General features: G+C 40.2%; 1 long non-coding RNA gene across 3 annotated transcripts in view; it reads left to right on the forward strand.

The window, feature by feature from the left end:
- Positions 1 to 20,489, forward strand: part of LOC139077327 (uncharacterized) — a 91,526-nt gene that overhangs the window by 37,764 nt on the left and 33,273 nt on the right. For all 3 annotated transcript variants that reach the window (XR_011529729.1, XR_011529732.1, XR_011529731.1), the window contains exon 3: positions 19,486 to 19,576. This is a non-coding gene — a long non-coding RNA (uncharacterized lncRNA). The remainder of the gene's footprint in view (positions 1 to 19,485; positions 19,577 to 20,489) is intronic.

The following is a 20,489-nucleotide window of genomic DNA, read 5'->3' on the forward strand; positions in this document are numbered from 1 at the left end:
ACATGGGGAATGGAGACACAAAGGGTGAGGTCAGGGGATCAGTGATAGAAGATTGATGTAGTGGTTAGGAATTGAATACAGCCCTCCTGACATGTAAGCCCTCCAGCAGAATAGATGTCCTTATAGAAAAGATTAAGGTGCAAAAGGAGAAGACTTTCTGGTTACTATATATGGAATGGCCTTTTGGAGGTTGTCAGAAAATGTCCAGGACCATCACACTTGTGAGTCTCATGACCAGTGGCCCTCTTCAGGTCCATTATAGACAAAAGTGCTGCAATTTGAAATAAGACTGGACCATCTCTGACATTAACATCCAGGCAAAATGATTATGATTGGTTTTATCTAAACATCAAGCACCAAAAGAGACCAACTCAAATAATAAAAAGTGGGTGTGTGGGTGTGTGTGTGTGTGTGTGCACGCACATGCGTGTGTTTTCTTGTGTCCACCCAAGAAAATTCCACCCTGAAAACTAGTCTGAGACCTTCAGTCTTCAACTATATTGAAATGTCATAAATCATAGCGTTTCATTAAAGTCCCACATGGAGCATTTCAGAATTAGTCTCCTTGCTTCAAAAATTAAAAAAGGGAAAATGCACAGGGAATTCACGATTTGTTTCTAAAATTTTCCGCAGTAGAAGACCTAAGAAAATTAATGCCCCTGAATCCTCTTCAGCAAAAAGCATAGCAGAAATTATCATGTTCAGGATGTGAAAAATAGGAAGGGGCCATACCAAGGAACCTAAGAATGGAAATTGAAAGTCTAATGCAACCTGCAGCCTTCATCTTGAACTTCTCAGTAATAGCCACTTTCTCCAACCACCAAGTCCTATGTAACTCTGGGGTGGAGAAAAGATGGAAGGAAGGGTTGGGAGAAATCTGGGGCTGCCTGACTTTTCTGGTTGGTGGATGTGCTTATTCATATTCCTTATGCCCTTATCAAGTCACTCACTTCTACAGAGTGAATGTGGCCTAAATCAGGGGGGAAAACTAAGATCCTACCACTTACCTGTACCAAGAGATTCTCTTCTGTTTCTTAGTGAAGGTCTTCTCCTGTGGGAGCAATAACCGTCACAGCTGTGCCTGCCCACGTGCTCACAGAGAGGCAGTATGGTAGGGTGGCTAAGAGCTTAGACCCAGGAGGCAGGCTGCCCTGGCTCTGTCATTTCCTCGCTGCTGTGATATGGTGCAAGGTACTGGACCTCATTATTTCCCAACTCTAGGGTTATTAAAGGAGCAGGGGAAGCAGGGAGCAGGGAGAGAGAAGCCAGGGGAGGAAAGGATAGAGGGAAACTCCAATTTAGGACAAGGAAGACATACCACGTTGCTTTGGATGGTCTCCACCGGAATTGACCCCGGCTTTCCTCTTGAGGAGGAGTTGTTCTGGGCTTTGACTCTAAGTGAAAAAGATCAGTTCCAAGAATTATGTAGCATAATCTGAGGGGTTGATGAAAGGTGCTCTTCTAAGTCACGCAACATCTATGATTTTTTCCTAGATTCTTGATAACATTCACAATGCTCAATATTTAAAATTTGTAACTGCTCAACGTGCAAAAAACCAGGAAAATGTGGTCCATTCTCAAGAGAAAGGATAATCAATGAAGGGTAACCCTGGCATAACCTTGATTTTGGATTCAAATTGCAAAAATTTGTCTCTTGGTGGCGGTTCAAATCTCAGTTCGGGTCTGAGATCCTCAATGGGGCTGCTCACAGACTGCCCTGAGCACACCCAGTTTGGAGGTCAGCCTGTAATTTGGGCAGAGTTTAGAAAAAAATTTGAGACTCTCCATCTCTGGCTTTCTGCTTTTTATCCAGTAGCTCTGACTACCCTGAACTCTGTCCTCTGTTTTTTAGCCCCAAAAGATGCAGGTTTTCTCCCGGTGTTTTAGCTGCCCCTTACATGCCAAGTTTAGTCTGCCTTCAGGTTAAAAGTGATACAAATGGGGAAATCACCCCTTCCTATTCCCTTCTTCCAATTGTCAACTCTCTCCTGACTGCTTTTATTCACTCTCCAGTGCCTTCTGATTGTTTGTTCATTTGTGTTGTTTTCTTGTCCAGAATTTAGAGCTATTTCCTGCCAGAGGTTCAGATCCAGTAAAAGCTTACTCAGCCTTTTCAAGGGAATATCTTTTTGTAATCATCAAATAGAGGAGGAAAGGGAGAAGTGGCCCAGACTCTTGGTTCTGGCCATGATAGAACAGCTTCTATCAGACTAGCCAAATTCTAAAAGCAACTGTAAAAACTGGACGCAATGCATAAAACAGCTGTTTGACTGCATTGAAGAATGCAGTCAGAAGCCGAGGGGACAGTGAGGGAAGTACAGCACACTGAAGTGAGCTCCTCTTTCATCCGGGCTTTTCCCCAAGGGCGTTTGCCAATTCGTGGTGTGGGGAATAGAGTCCAAGGAGCAAGCGGCAGCACTAACTGGCTAAGAGAGAGATTGGAGTTCAAGCCCGTCAGAGTGACAATGAGGGGAAAATCCAGAGGAGGGGGGAACCATAGGGAAATCAGTTCACATATCTGCATGAACTTCCCTCTCAAGGCAACGCTGGCTCCTAAGCTGCGTGTGCGTAGCTCAAGATTCCGAGAAAGCTTAGAAAGCAGAAGATGCCTCAAGAGCTGAGCAAAGATTGGAGTAGTCATGTAGAGTCCTGCTGAGCCTGCTGAGTCTCAGTCATGCTGAGGAGTAAAAGTCGGAGTTCCAGACCTGTTAAACGTGAAGGGAGACTGGTACATTTCCAAGGGGAAAAATGTGATTCTTTCAATACATATAGAAAAAGCACTTAATAAAATTAATACCTGCTCATGATAAGCACTCAGCAAACTCAAAATAAAAGGGGAGTTTCTTAATCTGATAAAGGGCATCTACACAAAACCCTCACACCATACTTAATGGTGAAATATTAAATACTTTTTCCTGCTAAGTTGGGTAAAAAGTCAAGGATGCCCACTCTAGCCAGTATTGTACTAAATATTTTAGCTAACGCACTAAGTCAGGAAAAAGAAAAAATACAAAGATTAAAAAGGAAGAGATACAACTATCATTATTCATAGAGAGAAATCTAAAAGAACCTATGACCAAATTATTAGAATAAGTGAATTTAGTAAAATTGATGGATATAAGTTCAATATACTTAAACCAATTATATATGTATGTACTAGCAGTAACAGAAAACCAAATTAACAAGCATCTCATTTACCGTAGCATCAAAAACATCAAATACCAAGGAATAAATCTGATGAAAGATGTACAAGGACACAATACAGAAAACTACAAAACATTATTGTGAAGAATTAAAGACGATTTAAATACATGGAGGGATAATGATGTTCATGGCTTAGAAAACTCAATGTTGTTTAGATATTAATTAGCCTCCAAATTTATCAATAGATTCCATGTAATTTCAATAAAAATCTCAAGTTTGTTTGGTAAAAAGTGAAAAACTAGTTTAAAAATTTACATGGAAATTCAAAGGGCTAAGAATAGTGAAGATACTCTTGAAGAAGAACAAAAAATTACAAAACTTAAGCTACCGTATGTCCAGATTAATTATAAAGCTACGGTAATTATAACAGTGTGGTATTGGCACAAGGATAGAGACCTGGACTAACGGTACAGAATAAAGTGTCCAGAAACAGACTTATACATATATAGTCACCTGACTTATAAAACAGGGCACCACTGAAGATACATGGTCTCTTCAATAAATGGTGCTGGGTCAATTGGCTATTATACAAGTGTAAACCTAAGTGTAAGAGATAAAATAATAATAAAAAAAATTCCAGGAAAATAGTTTTATGACCTAAAGAAAGCACTAAGTAAAAAAGAAAAAATTGATAAATTTGATGGATTGGATTTCCTTAAAATCAAGAAATATTGCTTATCAAAAGATTCCATTAAGACAGTAAAAAAGGAGAGCCGTAGAATAGACTGTAATACCTATATCTGACAAAGGACCTTATCAAAAAAACATAAGGAACTCCTATAAATCAATTTAAAAAAGACTGACAATCTCTCAAATATAGGCAAAAGACATGTCACAAAAGATGATATCCAAATTTCCAATAAGCATGTAAAAAGATATACATCATTAGTAATCTGTAATGAAATACATTATTAAAATAAAAATTAGCTATCACTATACCTCTGCCAGAATGGCTAATATTCAAAATCTATAAATACCAAGTGAAAGGATATACAGCAAATAGAACCTACGTACATTTCTCATGGGAGAAGATATTGGTACAGCAACTTTGGAAAATTGTTCAGTTTTATCTAGTAAACACAAAAATGTGTATGCCCTATGAGCCAGCAATTCCAGTCCTTGGTATATACCCAAGAGAAATGAGTATGTATGCCCATTAAAAAACATGCACAAGAATGTTTATAGCAATTTTATTTGAGTAGTTCGAAACTGGAAATAACCAAAATGTTTATCAACAGTAAAATAGATAAATCGTGCCATATTCATAGAATGGAATACCACACAGCCGTGAAAAAGACAAACCACAGCTGCGTGCAGCAACATGGATGAATCTCAGTGAAAGCCAGACACAAAAGAGAAAACACTGAATTTGTATAAAGTTCAAGAACAGACAAAATCAATCAAAAATGATGGAAGTCAGAATAGTGGTTACCTTTGCAAGGAGTATTGACTGAGAGAAGGGCACAAGCGAGCCTTCTAAGGTACTCAAAATATTCTGTATCTTGGTCTCGGTGGTGTTAACATGTGAACAGAAATTCATGGAGCTATGTACTTAAGATTTGTGCACAATGTATTTTACATAATACATAATATAATTAAAAAGTATAAACAGAGGAAAATATGTCAAGTCCTGAGGCACGCAAGTCTTTGGATACAGAGTGTATGTCAAAGGACATCACTGGGGCCTCCAATCAGTGTGGAGACCCCCCACGCCCTGGGAAGGGGGACAGCACACACGTATGCAGAAGCATTTCTGGGTCTCTGGGCTTCTTTTTACTAGGATTCTTCCTGTTTGAACCCAGCCTGAGTCAATTTCCAAGATTGACACTCAACTGAGGACCCAAATAAAAAGCTTTTTAAAAAGACCTTTTAAACACCGATTGCTGAGAAAGGCAAGAGAGAAACCTGAATGCTGATGTTTTTCAGTCCAGAATGGAGTGACATTCTAGACATTTCAGTCTAGAACATGGAGCGGAGGCTGACAGGCATGACTTGTTGGGTGCCATGTATAGCGACACCCACTGGTCTGAGAAGTATTCTGCCCCTCAAAAACTGCCCAAGGCTGTCATTTCAGTCCGTCAGGGAGGTCATTTTTCCAAACTTACACTTCTTTTTCAAGAAACAGTGCCTCCTTTTCCTTTTCCATTTGCATCAGAATTTCCTGGTACTTCTTCCCATGGAAATAAAAATAATACGTATTTGTCATAATCAAGAATTTTTACATATTTCATTACAATATCATTGATGAAAGATTCTCCTAAGACGAACTCTTAATATTCCAAATGGTGCAGGCATGAGTGTGTACACACAAGTAGAGAGATGTTCTAGCAAAAAATTAGGAGATTAAGTGACCAGACATATATGAAATATATAGGAAATATATACATACACGAAATATATATAATGTGTACGAAATAATATATATGTATGGATATATGTGAAAAAAAATAGTTGTCTCTTTGGATCTTGTTCGTATTCAAATCCCAGCTCTGACGCTTGTTAGCTGTGTTTGCAGAGTGTGTTACTCAACTCCTTTAAACCTCAGTGTCCTCCTTATCACAACAATATCATCTCCATAGTTATTGGACAAATTGATGGAAAAAAATACTGTATGTCGAGTGCTTAAAAACATTGTATGTGCCAGGGGCTGGCACAAAGTAAATCCTCAAATACATCCATTTTGTTGTTGTTGCTGTTGTATATCAGGCATTTTTCCCCAGTGGCAAATTTGAGCCTAATGGGAAACCAAGGAACCCATGACCTTAGCGTAAGTCTGCCTCTCCTCTGACTTTCGCCCAGAGGCAGCGTACCTTTCTGTAGTGGCCCTGGTCTTCACAGAGCTGATACATGCATTGGTAGTCGCTTTCTATCTAGAAAGAAAAGAAAATTAACAAATCTCACAAGTTAAACCAGAACCAAGCCTTGGCTGCTCCCTGGGACCCTAAGTCGTGCATTGGACATTTGGCTGGTTACCTAGCAACTCCCTACTCACAGGGAAAACAACCATGTTGCAAAGCAGTGATCTCATCCCTCACGGGCAGGGTCTAATTTCCAGCAAAGGAAACTGTTTGCCCAGATTGTCATATGCCTGTCAGGTGAAACATCAGGAGATGTATCAGGGCACTTGGGTTTGGGATTCAACAATAGCATTTGAGTATTTGAGGTAGAGGAGTGTTTACGAAATGGTAAGACCAGTACTTTTACCAGAAGCTTTCTTTTCCTTCACCTGCACGTGAATCAGAAATTCATTTGCCAGATGTCCTTGCTCCTCCCTCTCCCATGCCTCAAGCTGTTCTGTTTCAAAGACCTTTGAGATTCTCTCCCATTTATACCCTGGACGGACCCTCAGTGGAGGAGACACTGCCTCTACCTTGCCCAGTTCCTTCTCTTGCTTGACACAGGACTCCGTTGACTTTTGGAGTCTCGTCTATGAAGACAACGAGTGATGGCAAAGAGTTAATAGCATTCTTTTGTGGAAGGCAAATGGATAATGATCAGCCTCTCTCTAGACAGGCAGAGAGCAAGATAATAATGGCTCCGATATATTGAGGACATCTCATAATAATCTGGGGTGGGCACGTTATTAGCCCCATTTTACAGATGAGGAGACTGAGGCGTGGAGAAGTTAAGTGCATAACGTGTTCAAAAGTCACACAGTGGCAGACTTGACATTTAAACCTTGGTCATCTAGTGATTCATACGATCATCCTTCCTCCACTTCCAATCCCAAGCTTGCCAGCCTCTTTCTCCCTCTCATTTTCTGTACGGTGCACACACATTACTGTCTGAATCACGTAGGGGGCGTAAGAGAAACATTATGCCTCTTTTTCTGAGAAAAACAGAAGGCAGTAGGGCTCTGGCATGGTGGGTTCAGCCAAATTGCCATGTTCGCTGTATACATCTGCAGAGAACTTCCCAATAGAGTTTCTGCCGTCTATGGGCATCCAATTCATTCATTTATTTCATAAATATTTTATTGAGCATCTACTATGTGCCTAAAACAGTGCCTACTGGGGAAATAGGAAAGAACAACATAGACAAAAATTCATGCCCTCATTGGGTTTACCTTCTAGTAGAGAAAAAAGATAAATAAAATTAAAACTTCCTTGGCCTATAAGCCATGGATAGAAAGTCAAATAAGATTTTTGACACATACTTGTATAATTGTGGAAGTTCATATTCCCTTCCTACTTGAATATGTGTATTTATGTGTCTTCATTTAGATCATAAACTTCTTAAGGGCAGGTTGCGATGGGCATTCAGGATGTGTGTTCTACTCATTAAAGGATGATGAGGTCTCTGGAGCAATTCCCTCCACTTTGATACCATTGCGGTCATCTCTGCCACTATTGTGACTAGTAATGTTATGAATGCCCATAGGCCATGAAGTAAAGTAGAGGGAACAAGGGACACTGGCTCCCCTCTGATGAAGACACAGACATACCTGCTTGAGTGAGTCCTTGAAAGCAGTTCCTCCCAAAACCGTAATTGACACATCTCCCAGAAAATTTCTATGTTTGCTTTTCTAGTCAGCTTCAATTCTGCCAACATCTGCTTTAGGGGTCCTTTATCAAGGCCAACATTCTTCAATATCCCTGAAATTTGAAATACCATCCCACAAATCATGAACAAAGCACAAGGACATGAAAACCTGGGGTAGAGGCAGACTTGGGGGTCTCGGGGCTGCAGAATGGTGATTAATTAATTCAGATCCCAGATAGAAGCTTGCTGGAAAAGTGTCTCCTTCCTACTATGGAAGCCGCCTGACTCCATGCTAGCTGGCCGGCCCTTTTGCCCATTGCCCATGGAAACTATGGCACAGTAATGGAAAGAAGATGAGGAGAGAGGGAAGAGAAAATGCGGCAGAGTGGTTGGGAAAGGGAGGAACAAATCTTTTCTCCCTCCACAGCCCTTTAGCTCTCTCACCACAGATCTGTAATTCCCAGAGAACAAACGGTGGTATTAATCAGAGCTTTTTCTAAGAGATTCAGAAGGTGGCAGTGGGGAGGGATCACACAGATTTTGCTGGCTGCTCCTTCTCCAGTCTTTCTGACTGGGGAGTTCAGGAGGTCAGATGACTCCATTGGAATTCCTAAGAAATGAGCATCCTTTCAAGGGTGGACTTATCCTGGGACCCTAAAACCCAGGGTCCACCTTACATTCTTCTGAAGCTCCACCACATTCCTGCTTAGAATCTTGTTGCTCTTTTCCTGCAGAAAGAAAGAGGTAAAGTGGACAAGCCTGCTCTACTCTTGAATATTCCCCCTAATTGGGCCTCTGAAATACCATCTGGGGATAAGTGTATCGAGTGGGAAAAGGCCACTCTGGCCCCACTCAGAGGCTCTGGGCACAGAGGCCAGGTGTCGAGCTCTCTTGCCAAGTGCTTCATTCTCAGAGCACTCTCTTAAACAGCTGTGATTTCTGCAGACACAGAAGGAATGACCACGTTGTGATGATCCCCTGGGAAAGACAGCAGCAGACTGTGCGCAAAATACGCCAGACACTCCTTTTCTAGACACCTCCTTACCAGCTTTGCCCTCTCTAATTCCAGGTCCCTCAGGGCTTCCCCCTTCTCACATATGATGTGGTTCAACTCCTCCCTCCCATGGGCTCATCCTACTAACACAGTGATCTCTCTTCCCAGACTGAAACGTAGTCACCCAGGTGTGACTCCGTCCTTAAGGATGCTGCCAGGGCCCCAGCTTGGGGAGCTACTGTCAAGGTCTCAGGGAACCAGAGTGACTAACACATGCAATGGCAATAAAATGTCAACCTAACGTGGAAATTAGTGGAAAAGTCTATACATGAAGCCTTTTGAGGGCACCACAGTTGATGTTTCAGAATTTAAACGACACACCAAGATCCACCGACAAAGAAGTCAACCTTCCTCCCACCTTCTCTCTATCCCAGGGGGTTCTCAGGTGAGGAGCCCTTCCCTCACCAACTGCAAAGCCTGACCTTTGAATAATTTCTGCTATCTCTTGAGTTTTTCTGAGAAGAATGCAATTTGTCTCATCTAGTCTCTGCAGGTCCTTTTCAAGGTCTGAGTTCATTTGGTCAAGGTTCTGTGTTTGACTTCTAATTTCAGTATTTCCATCATCTCCTTCCCGCAGAAAAATCATCTTCATTACTAAACTCAGGACAGGAAAACACAGGAGCCCTAAGAAGATTTCCCCTGGTAATCTCATTCATTCCGCCATCTTCTGTTGTTTTTGTGCCTAACCAGCCCTACATTGTCATTTTCCATGATAAATTGATTTCTACTGTGTTTTGCCTAAAGTAAATTCATGGACTCAAATCACATTTTAATTTTAAATATTCTAAATGGAACCCATTAAAACACAAATCTTTTATGAAGCAAAAGAAGTATTTTTTCATATGAATAATTAGACTCTAATTTACTTGTTTAAAACATTTATATGGAGTATGTGGAATCCAAGCCACACCTATAAAGCATTTAAAGATCTGCAAGGGAGGGGAATTTCTTCAGTCCCCTTTTGTTACATTCTCCTAAGAGGAGTTTATGTTGAACATTTTCCACCCCAGTCACACAGGCACGTAGGCTGGGTAGGGGAACAGGCACAGGAATGGATCTTTTTCCCAAATACGACTGATTTGCTTTTTGAGATGTGAGTTATCTCTGACAACCCCACGATTCTTATGATGAAGTCTGAAGAGCTGAAACCAAAGTTTTTTCTCCCCAAGAAGCCTCCCCAGACTTGAGGAGATAATGTCCTGCACCATGAAGGTTTTCTTCCTTACTGGATCGCTGTAGATTCTTCCCATAGAAACTCCTATACTGAACTCTTCCGTCGCCCTCATTACTTACACGTCGTCGTATGGGTCCTGCCCAACTTCTTCCGTCGTTAATTTCCTAAAATGTTAATAAAAACATTTGTTATGGAAAGGAAGCCCCTGATGTCCAACATAGTAATTGGCTGGGGAAAGAGCAGGAAAAAGGTTTGACCAGGCAAGACAGAGCCAAGAAGAAACCCATGTCTGCTAGAGCCTTTCCCTTTCCAGGATCAATTGCAAAATTTTGCTAAATTTCAATAAGCCAGATCGTATTTTAACTTAAAATCTCATGAATGAATCTCACTGGAGTACGGAAATCTTTTTGTTTTCACAATTTTTCACATTTTGGCTACCTTCCCCCTTCCTGGCCTGCACTTTCCCAGCCTCAGTTACAGTGCTGGGGGTACTCAAGCTTGTCTGTTGGCAAATATACTGAGAGTTTATTCTAACCCAGACCTTCAGGGAAACTTAGGAAAAAAAAAAGAGTCAGAGGGTACCAAAATTTGGCTGCCTAATTTTTATTAGTCTATTGCCATCCTGCTTTCTAACAACCTCCGGATGGCACAGGCTGAGTTGATCCTGAAACAGCAGCAGAAAGAGAAGCGTGGACAGCAGGACACAATCACTGAGAGGAAGAAACAAATGCTGGGCTCTCAGGGATGGTGTCCCCTATCCATCACACCAAAATTAAAGTTCAGGACTGAAACCAATCTAAGAAAAGTAGAATATCAAAACTTTCTTCTCCTTTCTCATTCCGTCTTCTCTTCTTTTCCCTTCTCCTTGAAGCTTTTTTGTTTTGACTCCCTTTTTAATTCCTTTCATCACTCTCCCTGAATTTTTCCTTTCTTTCTACTCTCTTTACACACAAGGCATCCTAGCCTATGATAGTGCCCTCTGAGCTCACCCTTCTCTTCCCATCCAAGAGTCCTTCTGTTCCCACTGAGATTTTCAACTGAAGTCAGAACTTTCAGAAAAGGTATCTCCTTGTTGATTGAGTTCTCCACACATAGCTGGACCTGTCCTCCTAGTGGAGTGGGGCAGCATGTCATAGTCAGGGGGAAGGGGAGGGACTGGGGCAGCAACTCATCATCATCCCTATAGGCAGAGCGGGAGCAGAGTTCAGGACTTTAGGATAGCATAAGTCTCTCCCTAAACAGCACTAAGATTTATGGAACAAATTTCTGGACACAGTTTCAGTCTCTTCTGAAATAGCAATCAGCTCTATAGAACACATTTCTCCATTTCCCCAAATCCCTAGGCCTAGCCGCAGTGGAGATCACTCTCATTTCTCTTCCACCATCTCTGTGTGGTATGTGTGCAGATTGCTGCCCCCAAATCCAAACCATGCATCTCTAGTCAATGCATCTAAGAGGTATGGAGTAGAAATGTCTGAGAGGAGCCCGGGAAGAATCTGAGAGATGTCTTATCTATGAGTCAAGTGGGCCGTCATTCTCACCAAGTTGGATTCTTAGACCTGCAAAACAAACTCCTTTGTTTTCCCTGAATTGGCACTGCCAAGATATTGAGAAAGAAAGGTCTGATGTTTCAGAGATGGAGTGTGTGGAGGTGGAGCAGGAAGGATGAAAGAGGAGTGTTAGGTCCAGAGACCCAATTCTACTGCCCACTCCTTCAGAATTCCCTCTTTATGTTTTGAGGTCTTAAGTTACTGGAACAGTAGATGAGATTTTATATATCAGCGTCACTCTGCTAAGCAATTCTGGATTCTTCTCTGTGTCCATTGAGACAATGAGGCTGGATACAGAGTTGGAGAGATATCAATGAAGGTGTATGATTGGAGTTCCAATCTGTCCATTTCTGTCCCTTACACTCAATTCACTCCTCCACGTTGTGAGTCTAAGCTTTTCCAAGAAAATTGTACTAATCTCAAGTCCCTGGAAAGGTCTTATAAAATATACGACTATCTCTCCAGGAAAATGTCTCTACCATGCAGTAACATCTGTCATAATCTTATCCATCCCTCTCAGCTCAGCTCAAATGCCTCTTCTTCCAAACCTTTCCAGATTCCAAGCCCCCAATCCCAGCAGAATTAATCCCTCCAAGCTCTGTTCTCTTCTTTTGGTTTTTTATATTGTTTTTAGGAATGTACACACACTGGTCTTCATTCTACAATTAGGCTATAAACCTCTTGAGACAGTGTGTTTCATCAAAACCATTTTGATTTCCTTCCCCAGTTATGCTCCAGGGGTACCATTTACACATAATTCAATGGGAATGGTGCCCCTTAGACTTGTTCAAGAAGGAATGGCCCTCAAAATAGAAAGTAGAAATAGGCTGGGCTAGATACAGAAAGCACATGAGTTTCGTTCTATCCTGGCACTTTGTAGTTGTGTTACCTTGAGTAAGTTACTTTCTCTCTCTGAGCTCAAGTGTCCTGACCTGAGAGATGGGCATTACTCCTACTTCACAAAGTTGTGGTGGAGATTAAATGAAATAAGATAAGTAAAGCTCTTAACCCAATGTGTGGCATGCAGAAGTACCTAATTCTCATCCATTCTCAGACACAATACACGTTTCATTTTTCTACCTCATTTGCCTTTGCACATAGTATATGTTGAATGTTTTTAGAAGACATGAATGAATAAATGACATGGCACTCCCTTTATCTAGCAGCAGTGTTGTTTTCCCTTTCCTTCCAACACACAGAGAGACTCTTGCCTGTACACTCCCATAGTACACTCACATTAGTAGCACAGTACGCCGTAGCGGAATTCTCAACAGAGGGCCACATAACCCAAGAGACTGATCTACAATCATCAGGGGTGCGATTTGAAAGTTTCTGTTAAACGTCCTGGAGCAGCAGTTGCCTCTGGTTGAGAATCACTGAGGAAGAACATATTCTTTCCACCACACTGCCTCCTCCTTTCCTTAAAGACACTGCACAAATTCGCTTTCTCTATGAAGCCTTCCAAAATGAACTCTTCTCAGCTTTTTACCCCAAATAGACAATGTGCACTTTGAAAGTGACCATGTCTCCCTTTTTGCTTTGACACCAAGCAGCAAAAATGCCACATTTGAAGCCCTGAATTTTTGCAAATGTGCTGGACATTGTGACCTGTATAAGTTTCCTTCAGTCTTATTCTCCTATTTATATTTCATGTGGTACTGATTTTTAACTTATTTTCCAGTATTTTGTATTAAATATACATTTAGCTCTAGATGATACAGATCTAGATAAACAAACATGGACATAGTTATAGAGATAAATGATAGCAAATAGGTGTACATCTGAGAGGAGGTAGTGGGGTTGAGTGTAGTGCATAAGAACATTGGCTTTGAAAGCAGACCAAACTGACTTTGAAAATCTGCTCCACCACTTCCCAGATGCGAGGTCTTGGACAAGTTATTCAACTGAGATTTTCAAATTTAGAAATGGAGATAACACGTACCTACTTCATAAAATTATTGTGAGATTAAAAAAGAACCTATCACAATGCCTGACATAAAATAAATGCTCCATAAATGGTGACGATGATTATCATCATTGTTGCAAGCATCTCCATTGGCTTGGCCCTGTTAATAGTCTCCTCTCCATCCATCGCCTCAGGGAGTTCCTCGAGGCTCTGTCTCCACCAACCATCCTAAACCTTATGCTCTGCTCAGATGGCTCCCATTTCCTTTCTTAGCCACACCTTTCTTTGGTTTCTACTTGTCTGCAGCCCTCTTGGCTTCACTTTTTTGCTTCCAAAGTGGCCTTAAATTTTATGGCTTTTCCCTTGGACACTGTCCTTATGCTCTTCCTTGGCTGCACTCTCTGTCACCCAGAAACCATCCTCCCCCAACCCTGTACTCAGTTTAGCACCTGGAACTGTAGGTCCCCATTTGTTCAGATAGGGCATGAGGACCATCAGATGCTTCAAATCTTTTGTGGTGATAAAGGAAATGTGATGACCATTACAGAGGTCAACATAGTGAACCCAAGTTGATTTACGCCAGAGAACGGGACTCAAACTGGTAAGCAAATAACATCATTTCACTGAGTAATTGGCTGGGGGAGAAAAAAAGGGGGGTGAGGTGAGAGGTTCACTAGAAATAGAAGTTTTAGGGGTTATACTAATTAAAAATTGAAAGTTTGCACTGTGGATAGGGGGAAATAAAATTTGTATCTTTCATTAAATGATTTAAAATAAATGTCATTGTCCATTGGTAGAAAAGAGTTTTCAGTTTGATCCAATAAAGGGCTAGCATACTGGGATCTCTTGAAGTTCTTAGTTATTTATCACCTTTGACTGTTGGGTTGCTCCAAGAAGACAGTCTTATTTTTAAATAATTACAGGAAGTTGCAAAAATAGTACTGGGAGGCCCCATGTACCCTTCATACAGTTTTCTTTAAACAGCTTAAATAACTAAAGTACAATATTGAAACCAGGAAATTGACATTGGTACAATGTGTATGGATATTTCTATGACGTTTTATCATAAGTGTAGATTTTTATAAGCACCACACAAACAATGATTCAGAACTTTTGTATCTCCATAGAGAACTTTCTCATACTATCCTCTTACAGGCACACCCACTTCCTTCCCCTCTACCATCCCTTACTCCTGGCAACCACTAATCTGTTTCTGTCTAATTTTGCTACTTTGAGAAGGTTATATAAATGTATTCACACAGTGTGTGATCTTTTGAGATTGGCTTTTTTTCTCACTTTTTTTAATTCTAGAGATCCATCCAAATTGTTTCATGTACCAATACTTTATTCTTTTTTATTGCTGAATAGTATTCCAAGGTATGGATGTAATACAGCTTGTTTAAATCATTCACCTATTGAAGGACATTTTGGTTGTTTCCAGATTTGGCTATTAAAAATAAAGCTGTTCTGAACATTTGTATAAAAGTTTTTGTGTGGATGTCCATTTTCATTTCTCTGGGGTAAATGGTTAGGAGTGCAGTTGCTGAGTTGTATAATAAATATATGTTTAATTTTTTAAGACGTTGTCAAGCTGCCTTCCAGTCTAGCTGTACCATCTTATGTTCTCACCAGCAATGTATGAGAGATCCAGTTTCCTAGGATCCTTTCTTGCATTTGGTACTGTTGTTATTTTTCTAAAGACTTTATTTTATTAGATCAGTTTTAGGTTTATAACAAAATTAAGGAAGAGGTGCAGAGATTTCCCGTATACTCCTTGCCCCTGCACATCCATCGCCTCCCCCATTATCAACATTACTCACCAGAAGGGTACATTTTTTACCAAGTATGAACCTACATTGACACTTCATAATCACCCAAAGTCCATAGTTTACCTTAGGGTTCACTCTTGGTATTGTACATTCTATGGGTTTGGACAAATGTATAATAACATGTATCCTTCATTATAATCTCATACAGAGTATTTTCACTGCCCTAAAAATTCTCTATGCTCTGCCTATTTTTCTCTCCCCCCATCCCTTACCCCTGGCAACCACTGATTTTTTATTGTCTCCATAGTTTTGCCTTTTCCAAAATGTCATACAGCTGGAATCATACATGTAGCCTCTTCAAATTGGCTTCTTTCACTTAGTAATATGCATCCAAAATTCCTCCATGTCTTCTCATGGCTTGATAGCTCATTTCTTTTTAGCACTGAATAATATTCCATTGTTGGGATGTGCCACAGTTTATTCACCTACTGAAGGGCATGTTGGTTGCTAGCAAATTTTGGCAATTGTGAATAAAGATGCTATAAAGAGCTGGTGAAGGTTTTTGTGTGAATATTAATTTTCAACTCCTTTGAGTAAATACCAAGTATTGAGATTGCAGGATCATATGGTATGAGTATGTTTACTTTTGTAGCAAATCACCAAACTGTCTTCCAAAGTGGCTGTACCATTTTGCATCCCCATCAGCAATGTATGAGAATTCCTATTGCTCCACATCCTCATCAGCACCTACTGTTGTCAGTGTTCTGGATTTTGGCCACTCTAATAGGTATGCAGTGGTATTTCATTGTTGTTTTAATTTGCATTTTCCTGATGGCACATGGTGTGAAGAATTTTTTCATATGCTTATTTTCCATCTGTATATCTTGGTGAGGTATATATTAAGGTCTTTGGCCCATTTTTTAATCAGGTTGTTTTTAGTTGACTATATTTATGAGAGTCCAAACAAAATATGTACATGATCTGTATGAGAATCACAAAACTCTGATAAACGAATCAAAGAAGAACTAAATAAATGAAGAGATGTTTCATGCTCGTGGATAAGAAGACTCAATATTGTCAAGATGTCATTTCTTCCCAACTTGATTTAAAGATTCAATGCAATCCCAATCAAAATTCCAGCAAGTTATTTTATGGGTATTGGTCTTGACCTCAAGACTTACTGTGAAGTTACAGTAATCAAGACCATGTGGTACTGGTGAAAGTACAGACAAACAGATCAATGGAACAGAATGGAGAGCCCAGAAATGAACTCTCATAAATATAGTCAACTGATCTTTGAGAAAGGAGCACAGGCAATACAATAGAGCAAAGATAGTCTCTTCAACAAATGGTGCTGGAACAACTGTAAGTAGAACATTTTTTCTTTCTTAATGGTATAGGCAGAGCAGAAACATATAATTAAATATATTTTTTTGGCTTCCTAAGTAACTCTATTAGCCCTTAGCTAGTACGTATATGTGACCAATTAGTAAAGTACATTTGCATCTTTCTAAGGCATATAACATATTTTGAACTCATGTATCCTCATTGATATAAACTTTTAAGAGTATGGGCTGTGAGTTCTTTTTCCTTGGTTTATCTCTGCACAGTGTATAATCCTTCTTGATACAGTTCCATTCATGTCTTCCTAGCAAATAGAAAGAATGATATCACATGTACCAAGATGACAAAGACCCTTATAAGACCTCAATCTTTTTATGTGAATCTGAAAACAATCAGCCATTTGGACTTCCAATGGCCATCTCTGTACATAGCAGTACTTGCAGTGATGCACCAGGGGGCTCAGCTTCAGCAGCTTACGGAAACAAAGAATTGAAGGCTCCTATTTACTGTTTTGAGTTCTGCCTTCCTATTTTCAACAGTTTAGTTTTATTGAGAACTGCTCCTGTTTTGTTCCTGTGTCTGAGGCTGTAGAAGAGGTCTATGCTAATTTGCGTGGCTGCAGAATGCAGTTTTAATCTTTTTGTTAGAAATCCCACAAGTCAGAATGATTTGTGTTATCATGATATTTTAATTCTCTACAAATATCACATCATGGCAAGGCCAGTGTCAGGAATTAACTCTGTTTTCTGATTAAGGAGAATTGATTTTCAGTAATTGGGTTGCATACCTGGAAGAAGATCAAAAATGTAGATTTAATACATGTTTTAAAGACTTTGCATTCCTCACTTTACATGCAAATATGTGAAAAATTAAATCTTTTGAGATTTAGAAGAGATCCACTTATTTTGCATTTTGTATGACTTTTCATAACATTAAGACTAAGTTGTCAATCAAAACTAATAGAATAACATAAAAATTTCCTACATCATTAAGAGAGAGTTGTTCATGAGGTAAGAGTGGAATTGCACAATTTGTGATCAAAGTTTATAATATCAAGAGGGAATTAGAATGAATAGCTTTATCACCAAAAAGGAAAAATTTACCTTCCAATCCATCATGACAAAAAACTTTTCTCTTTATTTTCTTAATATTGAAGAGGGATCTATATACTCTAAGAATCTCTGGAGTATTTTTAGCACACTGGGATCATTTAAGATCAAAATAAGGAGAAATTGGATTCTTGAAAACTCCAAAATCTGACTTCTCCTGTGTAAGACCACCTATAATAGAGTGTATTGGTGAAAACTTTGCTGGTGTCTTGCCCTTTATATTAGCTGGATTCACTGTAAAAATAAAATTTCAGTTAGACAATGTCAACATATGGCCTAATAATTTATGCGCAGCAACAAGAGTTTTATACACTGCCAATGGGATGTAAATTGGCACAATAACCATAGAAAACACTTTGGAGAAAACAACCACTTTGGCAAAACCGCTTTTGGAAAACCGTAAATGGCAAAATAGAACATGCACCCATCCCACAAGCCAGTAATCTCACTCTACAGCATTCCCTAAAAAGACTTGCACATGTACCCCAGGAGAGAATGTACAATAATTTTTACGCAGCATTGTTAATAGCAGCAAAATGCTGGAAGCAACCCAAATGTGCATCAGCAGTAGAATGGAGAAATAAGTTATGACACACAGCAGAAGAAATAATTTGCGATTATATTCAATAACATGGATAAATCCCTTAAACATAATGTTGACCAAAGAGGCGGATCACAGGAGGATGCATGCATTCTAATCTGAGATATGCCAAGTTCAAAGTAAATTCAACTATGCAATATATTTCAGAGTACATATTTAGGTAACAAACCTATTAAGAGAAGCAAAGGAATAATTATCACAAGATTCATAATCATGGTTACTATTCTGGAGGAGAATGGGGAGGAGATCAGGCTAGGACACAGGAGACTTCTGGAGTACATTTTGTTTTCTGGACAGGTTACTTAAGTGTTGACTAATTATCATTCCATAAACACTACACATGTGTTTTTAAATCACATTTATTTTCTACTTTACAATAAAACATATAGAATAAAGGCACCTGAGTTTGGGGTTTTTGATGTCTGAGTTCGCTACACCCCGGGGGGGTGTGAGGGATGTGGGAGAGATTGTTCTCAGTTAACAGCTGAAACAAAGAGTAACGGCCCTTCCACAGAAGGCAACTCTAAGACAGGCTTTTTCCCTTAGTCCAAGTCTAGCCTAAGCCAGTTGAAACAATCAATCTGGATTTGCCAAGATGGGAAAGTAATGGCAGGCATGGTTTTAATCACAAGTAGGAAGGGGCCCATTTCCAAAAAGGGGAACTTGTTCTGGGGCTCAGAGTTTGCAAACTGCCAGTGAAGGCGAGAGGCTCGTATTGGTCATGAACATGTTAGATTTGACCCCCACATACTTACAATTTTTTAGCTAGTTGGCAGCAACTTTAAAACAAGAGATTTCATGTGAAAATCTTGAATTCCAGTTCCTCTTGAAAAATAAAAGCTGATAGCATTGGATGCGTACTTAGATAGAATATTCGCTATTCAGTTCAGCACGGTCCCCATAACTCCCTATTGGCTTGTACTGAGGTTACTCATTTACATTAAGGGACTGACCTCTGAAGGCATGTGCAACACCTGGTTTGTGGATTCTGCGAGTGGCATGAAAATGTGGCCCTTTTGTTTCCAGTGCTCCAGAAACAAGACTGGGCATAGAAGAGGCCAAGGGAACACTCCCGGAGGCTGGATGCTAAGTGACGTGGTCTCTGAAGCAACAGTGAGGGCCCCTGGGGCCATGGATGTAGCATGGAGGGACAGGGTTCAGTGGATGTGGCCAGAAGAGCCACATGGTTGCCCCCCAAACCTCACAGCAGCCTGGACAGAGAGAATGTCAGTGGAATCCATCATCAATGGCTAACTCTTCTCTCTCATTTTTTCTGAATGATGAAATCTCAGGATCCTGGTATAACGTAAAGAGAAGTAGATGGCAAGGGGAGGAAGCCACAGAAACATGATTGATATTGGGCATCTCATTGTTCTTGAAAAGGTGAGCTCCAAATCAGATTTGACTTGATGAAGAAAAAAAAGTGAATATGATCTTTTCTGCACCTTGATTATGGTGGAAACATTCATTCATGCCTTTTATGTGGTGGTTTTTAATTAGCTATTTTGATGGAGTTGGAAAAAAAAAAGATTAACATATGTCTCCAGTCTCCTTCTCTCCTCCCATTCAGAAAAAGAGTCTAGTGTTTGCTAGTTCTTTCCCCCTTCCTCTCTCTCCATTTATCGCTCCCAGAACAGTTCCTGTACTTACAAATGCCAGACAGAATCCGAAACGGATGGGAAAACAGCCCAAATGACAGGAGGGGGAGCGGGGAAATGTAGGAAGGAAACCAAATTGAGCTTCATAATAAAGGGCTGGGAAAGAGAGGAGGGAGGGAAAAAGAGGACAGGACAGAAAAAGCCTGGGAGGCAGCAGGATGTGAAATCAGTCTGGGAGCCAGTGATGAGCAAGACAGTTGTGGAAGACAGAAAGGTGAATACAAGGGTTGCTCTAGTCATGAAATAAGTAAGATTCCCTTAATATGTAAAACTTTTAATATTTATGACAGACACAGGTTAAAGATTTGAATTGCTATCTGGGAGGCTGGAGCGGGTGGGAGACTGTTTGAATTCTTCTTCTTTGAACCTGATGCTGACACTTACAGAAACAGGACAACGAAGATCTACAACTCATAAGGCTTCCCCATCACGTGGAATTCAACAGACCTCCTCTCTAGAGTGAAGGAGAGGACTTTCAGTTAGGAGAAAGGGACCTGTTCAACTTTAGAACCAGGGAGACAAAGGAATAGAACCTAATGGAACAGACAAGACTTGGGCAAAGTCTTGAGTCCAAAGGGAGTCAGCAAGGATGGTGCAGGCTGCGATGTGGGCAATCAGTGCTAAAGCAGAAGCTGAGT

This window comes from Equus przewalskii, chromosome 1 (assembly GCF_037783145.1).
Source record: "Equus przewalskii isolate Varuska chromosome 1, EquPr2, whole genome shotgun sequence".
NCBI classification, from domain to species: Eukaryota; Metazoa; Chordata; class Mammalia; order Perissodactyla; family Equidae; genus Equus; species Equus przewalskii.